Here is a 12762-nt window from a genome sequence, read left to right as displayed (position 1 = left end):
CACCATCCCTGACCTCCCAGGTGCTCTAGTCCCTAAGACGTGTTATGTTTTGGGATTCTGTACAGTCTGGCTGGTCTTTCCAATAGTGAAATTTCTTGGTCTCAATGTTAATTCACTGTACTTCTCTCTCAATCTGTTACAAAATACACTGGCTTCTACAGCCAATTTTCTTCTGTAATTGTCTTCTCTTAACATCTGGTCTCTTCTGGTGAGACCACCTATGCCCATCGAGTGTGGTACTTGCTTAACTGTGAGTGGGTAATGAGAGCAATCACTGTACTGTGTAGACATTTGATGGGAAAGCCTCTGCCTTCACACAGCACCTCCTAGGCCATGATACAATAATATTAAATATGTTTGCAATATTTTTAATGTCCTTCATGTGGAGAATAAGAGAAAAACCTTTTATTTCTCTAAGGAAAAAAGTGAAAAATATTACTAAGAGTTCTTGATATAGCAGTTCACAGTTGGAGAAAAGAAAGCAAAGTGAGAAGATGTAAAGGAAGAAGAAACAGTGTCATGTCCCCAGGCTGGCAGTGACAGCCTTAGGAAGAAGCTGCTGTGGTGTGAAGCACCCGTGGTGACAAATAATGAAGAACACAGAGGCGTCAGAGCAGAAGCAGTGCATCCAGAAAGCCATGCTGGAGCACGTATGTCGTGTTGGGGAGGACTCAAAGTGAGAGTTTAGCTGGATTTTTCTGTTATGACCCCTTTTCTTTTAAAATATGTATTATTAAAATGTGGACTTGAGTAGCTTTATGCCAGTTGTGTGACTTCAAAATAGTTTATAATTCTTTGAGCTAACTAAAAGTGTCCAATGGCCCAAGTCAGAGTCAGAGGAATCTGTTATTCAACCGCAATGAAGCTCTGTTACTAATGAAAATATCTGTATTCATAAGGAACAAGAAAAGCTGGTAGACATCCAAGCTCATTGGCAAATTTCACATATCCTCTACCCTCACCAGAAGATGGTCTTGTGTGGGACGGAATTTGTGAGGTTGTAATACACGTAGGACAAAAAGATACTTCAGCATATTGTGATGGTGGATGTCTTGTGGCAACTGGGCTCGAGAATGACTACCCAGCTAGCTGATGGGTATTAATCACTCTGAGGGTTTCTGTGAGGATGCTTCTGAATGAAATTAAATGCATAATTTGTTGAATATGTCTTCAGTAATTTAGGTGGGTTTCATCCAATCTATTGGAAGTCTAAAGACAACAAAATGTTGATCTTCCAAGAAGTGGGAGGAAAATGCTTCTGCCTTACTGTCTGGGAACTGGGATATTTATTTCAGCCTTGTGATCTCCTCGTTTTCTGGCTTGCTATCAGAAATTTCATAGCCAATCCCTTACAACAGGTGTGTGCCTGCTTGCTATTGGCTCTGTTTCTTGGTAGAAGCCAGCATAATACAAATGTAAAGGAAGTCCTACCAAACCCTCTTTGCTACCCACGTGTTTTCTATTGGGCAATGGCCATAAACCCCTAGATATGAAGTTTATTTAGCCAGCAGGTTCTGCTAAAACTCTTACTAAGAAGACTGTTTATTAAACTCTGTTGTGGGTTCTGCTGTTAACAAGATGTAATGAGGAAGGCAGGAAAAGAACTTACCTTGGTGATTTCTTTCCAAGAGTTCCAGATGCATCTAATAAAGGAAGATAAATAAATACCTGATAAATAGACCTCAAAACAACAGCTGACATCTCTGTAATGATTCATCCTATGGAAATATTGTTACTAATCTTTACCAACTTGCTACCCAGAGGTTCCCAGATGATAGAGGAGCCTGCTCTGGGGCCTGCTCACTCTTTGACCTCCATCTCCGGAAATAGAGCATTGTATAGTAACAATTCTGCCAGCTCTTAACTATGTCTATTTGCGTTAAATGATAAAAGAGTCCAAAATCTACATTAGATATCTACCAGCAGGAAGATTTGAGATATTTGAAGGAAATACGCATCATGGGTAATGGCTCACCAGTTCCTTACAGAAGCATGTTATAACCAAAGAAAGGAAGCATCAGAGAATGAACCAGAACAAATAGAATATCCCCAATGGGGTTAGCATGGAATTGAGTCTCCTAAGAATAGCCCTCATACTTTGGATTCCTGTCCATGGACAAGAAGATTGTGTGAGCATATGTGAACACAGAGAAATAGTTGTCTGCAGAAGTATCAGAGTTTGCTTTTTCGCTATTGAATCAGGTGAATTAATGCACATGCAGACACACAATCACATTTACCACAATCTCTCTCACACATACACACACACACACTACCCAACTTCTAGGTGCAAATTCCAGGTGCAACATGTACGTGACGAAGCTGCCACAGTTCTCATAAAATGGAACACATTTTCTCATTTCCACCATGCGATTTAATTAAACTCCCAATAAATATCAGCTTTATAATCTCTTGGCATCGCACATTAAAAAGAATTCCACACCTTGCTTGTAAAAGACTATCAGAGAAGAAATATATGTGAAGGAAGATTCTCCCCTTAAAGGATAATTTTATAACTTACAGATTTTAGTGAACCGCTTTCTAACTGCAAATCCTTGCTTGTTCTGTGGAAGAGAGAGCTAATCAGCTTTTATGGCTTATGGGATACCTTTTATAATGATGCTGTATGCATCAAAATGATGGAAAACTGTAGAGATAAAAAGGTTGTGGTAGACAGTAAAACATTTTAAATGCTGCATATTTTAGTTTTGTTTTTGCAAAACATTGATTTAAGCAGACTCTTTCCACTACAAAATCCCAGTGCACAGAATATTTTAATAACGAGTGTTTGGCTTAGAATTCTACACAGTTCTGTGCACAGGAATTTAAAGCAGACAAGTCTGTATATCTTTGCATTTCTAAAGCTTCTTACAATTAATGTTAGTAAATATTTGCCTTTGGAGACTTATTTTTCCTATTCCCTGTAAGAGCAACTAATTGTTCTTAAAGTAGGGTTACAAGCAGCTTTTAAGATATTACACTAAACATTTAATATTAGCTTATTTTTGTGACAAAAACAAAATTCTGAATTCTGCTTATCACAGGCACATGGAGAGAGCACAGGCTTTGTAAATAGTTTTCTCATTAACTCTAAATTGCTTTCTCTAAGTGTAGAAAATCTGCTTAATAATTTACTCTTAAATTTATTTACTAGTTAAATAAAAATGCTAGCGCTTCATTTGAAGAACAGAAAATATGCTTTAATCACAGCTCTGTCTAAGGTCAGCCCAGGAAAATGGAAAGTTTGAGACCCATTTCTGCAATATTGCCAAGTACTGAAATGGGAAGAGGAAAATATGAAATTAACCATGCATTTCCAGTATGTATTTGATAATGATGATGCTATCCTGTATTCTTATCATTGATTTACTGTGGATTTACTTTCTAAGATTAAATAAAATATAAATGATCCCATGTCAATTTATTTATATAGGTAAAGGATTGTATATGTTTAAAACCTGATTTCACAGTGAAAATCTCAAGATGTAATTCCAAAGTTCTTCATCAGAAGAGACTAGTGTCTCTGGAGTTTGAGCCTCACCCCATGTACTGATTCTTCAATCTCAGCCTGTTTCATAAACGATGCTAAGGTCACCCCTTGAGAAGAAGGAATGTCATAGTAATCTTGGAGGCTATCTGGACTCTGCTGAAGCCCATTAAGGGGACAATATTTTCTCTTGGTCAAAAGAATAAAATGTGTTTCTGGTCATAGGTGAAGACCTACCATTGCAAGCTACACAAAATATAAAATATAATTAATGAATTAACTTTATGTGTATGACGGTTTTCCCGGCATGTGTATTTGTGTAATGTGAGCTTCCCCAATGCCTACAGAGGAGGCATTAGATCCTGGAGTTACCATAGGTTATGAACCTCCATAATTCCTCCCTTCTAGATCCAGGTCCTCTGTGCAGTTCATACTCTAAGAATTTTTCAGATCTGCTTATTTCTTTGATTCCCAACAGAACTGCAGGTTTTCCTTCTCTAATTCTTTCCTGTCTCTTACTTTTGGATGCTACCTGAGCCTAAGAATGCTTTCTCTGGTATTTCGGACTTTTCACCCCTTCCTTCTCTGAAGCTACACCCTTTTTGTCGTGTGACTGACAACTTTCTGTGCCTATATCAAAATGACATGGCTTACTCCCTTTGTCTTATTCATCCCTCGCCCCTGGGATGCCTGCAAGATTTACAGTTTACCTGATTCTCTCTCTCTCTCTCTCTCTCTCTCTCTCTCTCTCTCTCTCTCTCTCTCTCTCTCTGCCCTCTCTCTGTGTCTTCCTTTTTCCCTTCCCACTCCTCTCTCTTTTTGGGAATGTCCTCCATGTACATGACGTTTTGATCAAATCAACACTGATTCCTTCCTTTCCAACACCCCTTTTCCCTTCCCCAACACTCTCCCTCCCCAATTTCGTGTGTTCTTTGATCTAAATCCTTTGAGCCCATTTTGAGCTGCCAGTGCTCACACATCAGTGTAAGGCTACCTACTGGAGCATGGGTATCCTCCAGTGGCTCTGTCTTTGAATAAAACAGACTCTCTCACACCCTAAACATCCATAAATTGCCAAAAGCTTCTCAGGCAGGAGTGGAGTTCAATGAGGCCCTCCACCATCAAAACTAGGAGTTTGTCTGGCTTTCTCTTGTGAAGATCTTGTTCATGCTGTCACAACCACCATGAGCTCACATGGACACCTGTGCTGACATATCCAGAAATACTGCTTTTCTACCACCATATACTCTCTCTATAACCCTTCTTCTATATACTTCTCTATAGTCCTCCTATAATCCTTCTTCTCCCTCGTCTGTGCTGGAACCAGAGTCTTGTGGTGAGAGTGTGCAGCAGATATATCAATGTCCCATTTAGGGTTAAGTACTCCAGTAGCTTATTTTCTGCACATTGATCAGCTGTGGGCCTTTGTATCAATATTTAACTACTGCAAGATTAAACTTCTCTAATGAAGGTAAAAGGATGCACCACTAAATGGGAATAATGATTAGAACTTAGGGGAAAGTGTATGTTCTTTTGGAGTTCCATATTCTAGAGTAGGACTTGTGTCTAAGCAGAAAAGGCCTGGGCACTTCCGTTGCACTCATGTCCCTGTTGTACCAGTAGACATATCTTACCAGCCAGTCTTTGTCATAGTTCACAGAATTCATATCTGTCCGATTCATGATTACATTTATCCCCACTTACCATGCAGAGAACCTTCAAGCACGATTAAAACTAGTCTGTACGGATGAAGTTTCCACCTGAAAGTCATCTTAATGTCTCCCATCTTATGATTTAAATGTGGTATATCGTCATTCAATTAACAAGGGCAATGGCAATAGCCTATGTATTTGGGGGTCTATGGGAATCAAGTGTCCAACAACTTGAAAAATGATAACCCAAGCTGTGGTGGTTTGAAAGAATAGGATCACATAGGCACTTTTGGGAGGTTTGGCCTTGTTGGAGGATGTATTACCTTCTTGGAGGAGGTATCTCTCTGGGGGTGTGGACTTTGATGTTTCAGAATATCAAGCCAGGCATTTTATCTCATTGTCTCTTCCTACTGTCTGATGATCTAGGTCTAGAACTCTCAACTACCTCTACAACACCATGTCTACCTGCACGCCACCATGTTTCCTGCCGTGATGATAATACACTAAACCTCTGAACTGTAAGGCAGCACAATGTTCTCCTCTATAAGAGTGACTGTTGTCATTGCGTCTCTTCACAGCTGCAGAAACACTAAGGCACACACCCTGCACTTGCCTCTTTAATTTGATAGTCTATGGTACCGAGGAAAGGCATTGTTATTCTGTTATAGTATAACTCCACTCAAAGTCATTTAATATATCTGCATCTATAAATCCTAGGAAGCTTTTACAGCTATGCTTTTAGGTGGTATTTTAAAAATTCTTTATCCCACTTCCACACACTCTTCTGTCCTGCCATCCCATCTCTTATTCCACTGAATCCTTCCACTTTTCCTCTGTAAATTAATAACAGTGTTCATACTTCAGAAATAAACATGTGTATTTCAGATAGATGGTTTTGGATTGTCTTCCTGAAAGAGTAGCTTGCCAAACCCCAAATATTGATGAAATCATTAAACACACTGGTCATTGATACTTCTAGCTTTATTTAATGACTTAACTCTGTGACATCAAAGGAAAAAAAAACAGTTTCAAAAGGCAGTGTTTTAAAAATCATCCTATCTTGGCTGAAAAGCAACGACATGATTTTACAGAATTTGACAAACTGTGTTCTTAGCTGTCACTGCAGCCGTATTTCTCATCACTCGGAGGGCACCTGTTAGCATGCTGTCTGCGTAGATCCAGAGCTTTCAGTTCAAATGACTTGATGAGTAAATATGCGTCTGATTTCCTTTTCCCATAAGACATGGTCTAGAGAGCAAGAAAATTTCATTCAACCTGTCCAGAATAGCTGACTTGTGAATAATTCTGAAGTGAGTTATTAAATTGTGGGTCTATATTTAATGTTTAAATTTCTGAGGTACCCAGGAAAAGTAAGAAGGATTTCCACTTTTGTCAAATAGTCTTTGATTTTTTTTGTTTTATTTTGTTTTGGTTTTGGATTTTTTGAGACTGGATTTCTCTGTGTAATAGTCCTGGGCTGGCCTGGAACTTGCCTTGTAGACCAGGCTGGCCTCAAACTCATAGAGATCTGCCTGCCTCTGCCTGCCATGTGCTGGGATTAAAGGCATGCATCACCATTTTACCCGGGTACAATCTTATATTCTTATTTTATAGGAAATACTGCGTATATAAATGCCAAATATCCAGCATCAGGAACACAATAATACCCTGTCAGTTCTAACTTTCTCAAAAGAACTAATAAGTAAAAATATTGGAGCAAATATTTCTTATTTCTTAACCTTTTCTTTAAACGGCTCATCCTTTTCACCTGTATGTTTTTAACATCATATATACCTGTACCTATTTGTTTTAGCATTGTATACCAGGCAAGTTTCTTGTAGAGTTGCTACAATATTCCAGTAAGTTCAAGGACAGGAGTATTTGTTTTAGCTCAAAGTTGAAAGGGATAGTCCATTACGGTAGGGGAGTGCTGCAAGCAGCAACATTGCATCTGCATCCAGGAAACAAAGGGATAAACAAACAGTAGCACTTGGCTTGATTTTTCATCATTTTCTCTTCATGACCCTTTTTCATAAAATAGACCCTGCCAACATCTAGGGTGGCCTGTCCCATCTCAGTTAATCTTGACAATCTTTCTCTAGCATGTCTTGAGGTAACTGAATCTAAAGAGGCATGTGCTGAAGTGTGTCTCCTAGGTGGTTCTAGAAACTCTCAAGTTGATAACCAATGTTAACCTTCACAGTCAACCTATCTCATCAACTGAAATAAAACAATGTTTGGGAAAAGGACATTTGGCATCCATGTTATTCTGATATTAATATCATTAAATTTAATTGCAATTTTGCTTAAAGTTGAAATGTACTTTATGGATAAAATACAAATTAATTTAAGGATCTTGAAAGAGTTTTGCTGGGATCTTTTGAATAATAACATAAGACCTAGGTGATGATCTTCATAAATAAAGTCACACATGTTCCATGAATAGCAAGTGTGAATAGGTGAACATCACGAGCACCTAAGATCTCTGATTCATGCAGCTACAGCTCCTTTGTCAAGCCCCCACTGCCCAACTCATCAGCAAAATTAGGGTCAGTAAAGGTTTATAATGAATGTATACAACAATATCACCTATACGTCAGTGTGTTCATGATACATCCACAATTTTAACACTTATTTTTAACAAATAATTTCAACATCTTATATTTTCAGAACTTGAATCATTTAACGTTCTATCAAGTCTGAAGGCATGTGGTAGGCCTTCTCATTCCTTAGAAGTTATGGTTCGAGGACAGGGAGGAGATGGGATGATTCTGCTTTTCCAAAGCAAAATTCCAAACCTACCTAGTATAACCCAAAAAGATCCACTTTTTCCATGTAGTAGCTTTATTATACACTGTATGATAGCTATGTTCAATCTTACAAGTTGACAATTTTATTTTTTATCTACTTCAGCTCAGTCAATAGCTTTTTATTAATGTAATTCACCATTAGTACCTCTGTTTAGAAGTGGGAAATGGTAAATAAGTAAATTAGAATAGAAATTGCATTGAAACATGGATTTTTTTCTCAGCTAATTGCAAAGCCACACTTTAATTAAAGTAGAACAGAAATTGTGTTGGAAACATGCAACTCTTCTTGATTGATTGCAAAACTACATTTTTTTTTCAGATGTACTTTTGTAAAGCAAATCTCCTTGAACATGGTCTGGAATCTTCTGCACTGGGAAGGTCGCAGGAACAAGTTTCAAGACTGTTTCGATGTTTGAGCCATAATGCAGTTAAGGCATCAATCCAACGAAAGCACCAACGATCTGAGAAATCCTGACATGTGAGTGAATTCGATCCCAGGCATCACTGGTTACACTCAGAGACCAGAGGTGCTGTGAGTGCTTTTGTGCTGTGTAAGAAAAGCTTCAGTGGTAATTTTGAAAATAAATACGTGGACTTAAGCTTCTATAGATGAAAACTTTTGAACATTGTGGCAAGCAGAAAATATCTAATTAAGATAGAGATGCAAAGGATCATAAAGGATGCCTTTGCTTTCATTCTGCATTTGCATTAGCCACGAGTCTATTGATTTATTTTTGCATTATTATCTTGGGTTGTTAGAGAGTTACGTTTCTCAAAGGATGTATGGCAATAATTATTGTCAAAACATTTTGATCTTAAGATAAATTAATGTGACTCAGTGTTCTGTTTGTTCTTTTCCGCTTTTCTCTCCTTTGGGAGGAAAAGTGTAACTCTAATAAATGAGGCATACTGAAAGTGATTAAAAAGTAAGTCATGATTTTTTATTGGTTTACTGTGCTCTGAGCACAAGTATTGTGCGAGTAACTTAAAGTGGGGAATTTCTTATTAAAGAAGGAAATATCTATGATTAGTTTAAATACACAGGTGATATTTTTGTGAGAGTCGGGAGTACAATGGAAAGTCTCATCAGACAGATGTCTTGTAAGATTTAACATTCTTTTGAAGTCAGGATATAGCACACTACCACAAAAACATGAAATGCCAGAAGGTCTTGTTATTCCTAGAGCTAAACAACAGAAGACTTCTAAGCAGGCCACTCTGAGGGCAGCATGTGAGCTTATGGTCACAGACAGTTGGAACTAATGGCTTAGCTTCAGTTGAAGAGGCAGAGCAGGGTGAGACAGCTTTGTGCTTTCCCAGCTTCCCTTTAGGCTTCTAGAATAGTTCTGTTGGCTTTGAAGAAAAGAGTCCCTATTTATCTGTCTGGAACCTAGCCTCAGAGAAGGGGACCCAAACAAACAGCAGGAGTACGTGAAGTGTGTGCACCCAGCCTCTGAAAAATGGGAGCCAAATTGGGAAGCAACTGGAGTCAGGGTTCAGCAAGCTGTAAGACAGAACTGACTATTTTTACCTAAAACCTCTAATTTGGGTCAAAATAGCCATTGTGGAGTTTGTATTGAGACTGACCTCTCAATGTTTTGACATCAGATTTGAACTCAGTTATTTGGAGCATAAATGTGGCCTGAATAGTATAGGAAACGTTCAGAAAGTTAAGCATGAGGTGCCCTAAAAACATAGAAAAACGTGGTAAAGGGTACAAAGTAGGTAGAAATATTAGGGGTTGCAGGAGGCAGTAAGTAAATGAACATTTAGTATTAACTAGGAGAATTGCATCAACCACACTAGGGACCTCCAGTATTATTTGGCTGAATTATGAAGTGAGCTAAATGTGTGGACAATATTTGTGATTGTAATAGAAAAATGTTTTTGTGTAATAAACCATCAAATATTTTTTAATGTTGCCTGATCTTAATTAGGTAGGCCTGATGTATTTTTATTATTAGAAATATGACACACTAGAGTTGGGCATTTGTATCATCAAGCATTCTGGATTGCTGAGCTTCAGAAATAGGACCTGTGGCAGGTCCAGCAGTCCCGAGCTGGTAGGGAGCCCCAGTGTTGCACACACCAGTGCAAATTTCCATGGCAGCTCTCTTAGGTTGGGAAAGCAAAGTTGACATGAGTTAGCAGGAGAAGGTCCAGCATGTCTTGTGGTTTGGGAGTCATGAAGGGCAAGGTAGTGAGGTGAACACCTTTGCTTGTTGTGCCCCACCTATACCTGCTGGGTCCTTTCCACCGGCAAGTTGTGCCCCTCACTGCACTGTGTGTGAAGGAGGAACACTAACGTAGAGGACTGGGAGAGAACCATGGTGCGTGAGTCCAGGTAGAACATATGGAGTTATACATACCGAGGAAATGAGTGTGGGACACACGGCCCATGCTGATGGAAACTCCAGCAGTGACCATAGCTGATGACTGGGAGACTAAATGAAACTATGTGTGTGCTGGACACCAACAGATGAGTTTGAAGGACTCGGTTTGATGGCATTATATCTTCAGGCACAACAAGTGTTCAATGAAAGAATTGAAAATAATGCTAACACGAAAACTGCAAGGTCCAGTTTCAGTTTCTGATTAGGCGTCCATACAATTGGGTGATGAAGGAAGCAAATTTGCCAGCTGCGTTATCTATCATCACAAATCCCTCTAGCCAACCTGGAATGGGATGCTATTCACAATTAGTCCAATTACCATTAACTCCTAGAACAAGATGGTTGGTCCCTTATCATAAAGAGCTGACCTCTTACTTTTTCATATGAATTAGTGCCTGTGTGCAAAGGCTTGTGGTTTTATACTGTGAGTAATAGCCCAGCTAGGTTGGTGTTGGGTAAAATTCAGAAAAGCATTCATTCCCTACTTCTCTGATTTAAACAGTGGGACCACAATATCTTTGGCCATCTAGAATTATGAGGTTGAATATCAAGAACATCAAGGTAACAGCAAAAAACCCCGAGACTTCTACCCTACCTAAACATGAATGGGAAGACAGGAGGTTATTTTTCTACCTTGTTAGTATCTAACCAACATTCTCAAGAAATCTGATCAGGGAAGTGGGGAAAGGGGGCTCCTTAGATAGTGGTGTAAATACAGAAGAACGTGGGAGAAGGGGAAAGGGGAAGCAGAATACAATTGATCTAATAGTAGTAGTGGGGAAATGGGGAGCTCCTGAGGGAGCAAGGAAGGAGGGAAATGCAGGAGGAGGTAAAATAACACTAAGGATGGCCAAAAGACCACAAGGAATCATGCAATTAACTATTTACCAAAAACCAAGCAAAATAAATATAAAACACCTGTAGTGCCTGTAATTCAGTATATGAATATACATATACAGTTTGGATGAACTATTTTCATTTGGACTGATCGCACTTTTTACAAGAGCCAAAGATCAACCAACAAAACCCCCAAAACTAGCCATGAGAAACCATCTTTTGAGTTGTTCTCAAGGTCTGTCTAAAAGTCTCCCCCAAACACTCACTTGCTATTGTTCTTGGTTATCACCCCCAGAGGTAAAAGCTAAGTTCCTGCCGCTGAGCATACCATGCATTTCAGAAGTGGTACCCAGAGACAGCCGTCTTCCTGAAGACTGGCTTTCACGGTAGTAGAAGGTGGCATGCAAGCATCCAAAGAAGAAAGTAACCAACAAGGCTACCTTACTAGGACAAATACTGACCACACAAATGACTAGCATGTTATGATGAGTGGAATAGTGGTACACACATTTTAGCAATAACCAACTGCTCTCTCATTGGACTTAAGACTCAAAGATGGCTTGAGTAAGAATGGTCCCCATGGACTCATCTCTTTAAATGCATGGTCCACAGATGGTGAAACCATTTGGGAAAGATTAGGAGTTATGGCCTTGCTTGAGTAGATGTGGCTTTGTTGGAGAAGTTGTGTCTCTCAGGGTGGCCTTTGAGGTTTCAAAAGTCCACAAAGAGGCCCAATGTCTCTCTCATTCTCTCTGTTTCCTACCTGTAGATCAAGATATAAATAATTCAGGTACTACTATAGCACGATGCTTGTCTGCTGGAGGCCCTGCTGATCAAAAGCTAACCTCTGAAACTGCTAGCTGCTTGCACCAGTACTCATCCTCTCAGGTATGCAAAGTAAGATGCAAATCAATCACAGGTTGAATCTTTCAAACCAAGTCAAAGCAAAGCCTCTCTGCCTGTAAGGCCATTTCCTCATGGTTACAGAAAGCTAATGAGTGTTTCTGATCACTGCTTATCTAATAGCTGTTTTTTTTTTTTAAATTTTCTATCTTCAGTCATTTTTTTTTCACACACCCACATGTCCGAATGGATTTGACTTGTATATTCTGAGACTGATTAGAAGCATAGCTTTTAGCAAGTGAATTAGGTCCTTATCATGCACTTTTTCCACGGTGTACTTCATATTTTACAATGCTATATTCTGTGCTTAGCTTTACAATTGTCATTTTTTTTCTATCGACTTCACCACTCTGTGAACACCTTGTGTCTTATTCTGATTTTGCTCTCAATATTTAGCACAATATGATTTGCTAGATGTTATATGTTGACTTTGGGAAAGGGTACCATTCCTCTCTACTTCCTAGCTGGGGAGAGGGAAAAAAAAGCAAAACCAAGAAAAAGGCAAATCCATATTATTCACCTCAATGATGAACATAGTTCAGGTAACTGGACACTTACGTGCTCTGATGGCCTCATCTAGAACCAGACTTCCCTGGCACAGATATGCCAATCCATCACAGGAAACACTAGATTACACAGATCACTGCAAACATGTAATGAGAGAGAGCTGAACATCACTG

At 39.1% G+C, this 12762-nt stretch overlaps 1 long non-coding RNA gene across 1 annotated transcript in view; it reads left to right on the top strand.

The window, feature by feature from the left end:
* LOC130865736 (uncharacterized) overlaps positions 1 to 12001 on the top strand; it is a 200460-nt gene extending 188459 nt beyond the window's left edge. The window contains exons 2-3 of the long non-coding RNA XR_009056267.1: positions 8269 to 8427; positions 11949 to 12001. This is a non-coding gene — a long non-coding RNA (uncharacterized LOC130865736). The remainder of the gene's footprint in view (positions 1 to 8268; positions 8428 to 11948) is intronic.
* The last annotated feature ends 761 nt before the right edge of the window (positions 12002 to 12762 follow it).

This window comes from Chionomys nivalis, chromosome 24 (genome assembly GCF_950005125.1).
Source record: "Chionomys nivalis chromosome 24, mChiNiv1.1, whole genome shotgun sequence".
NCBI classification, from domain to species: Eukaryota; Metazoa; Chordata; class Mammalia; order Rodentia; family Cricetidae; genus Chionomys; species Chionomys nivalis.
Note: the sequence above shows the minus strand (reverse complement) of the source record. Positions and strands in the feature narration are given on the sequence as shown.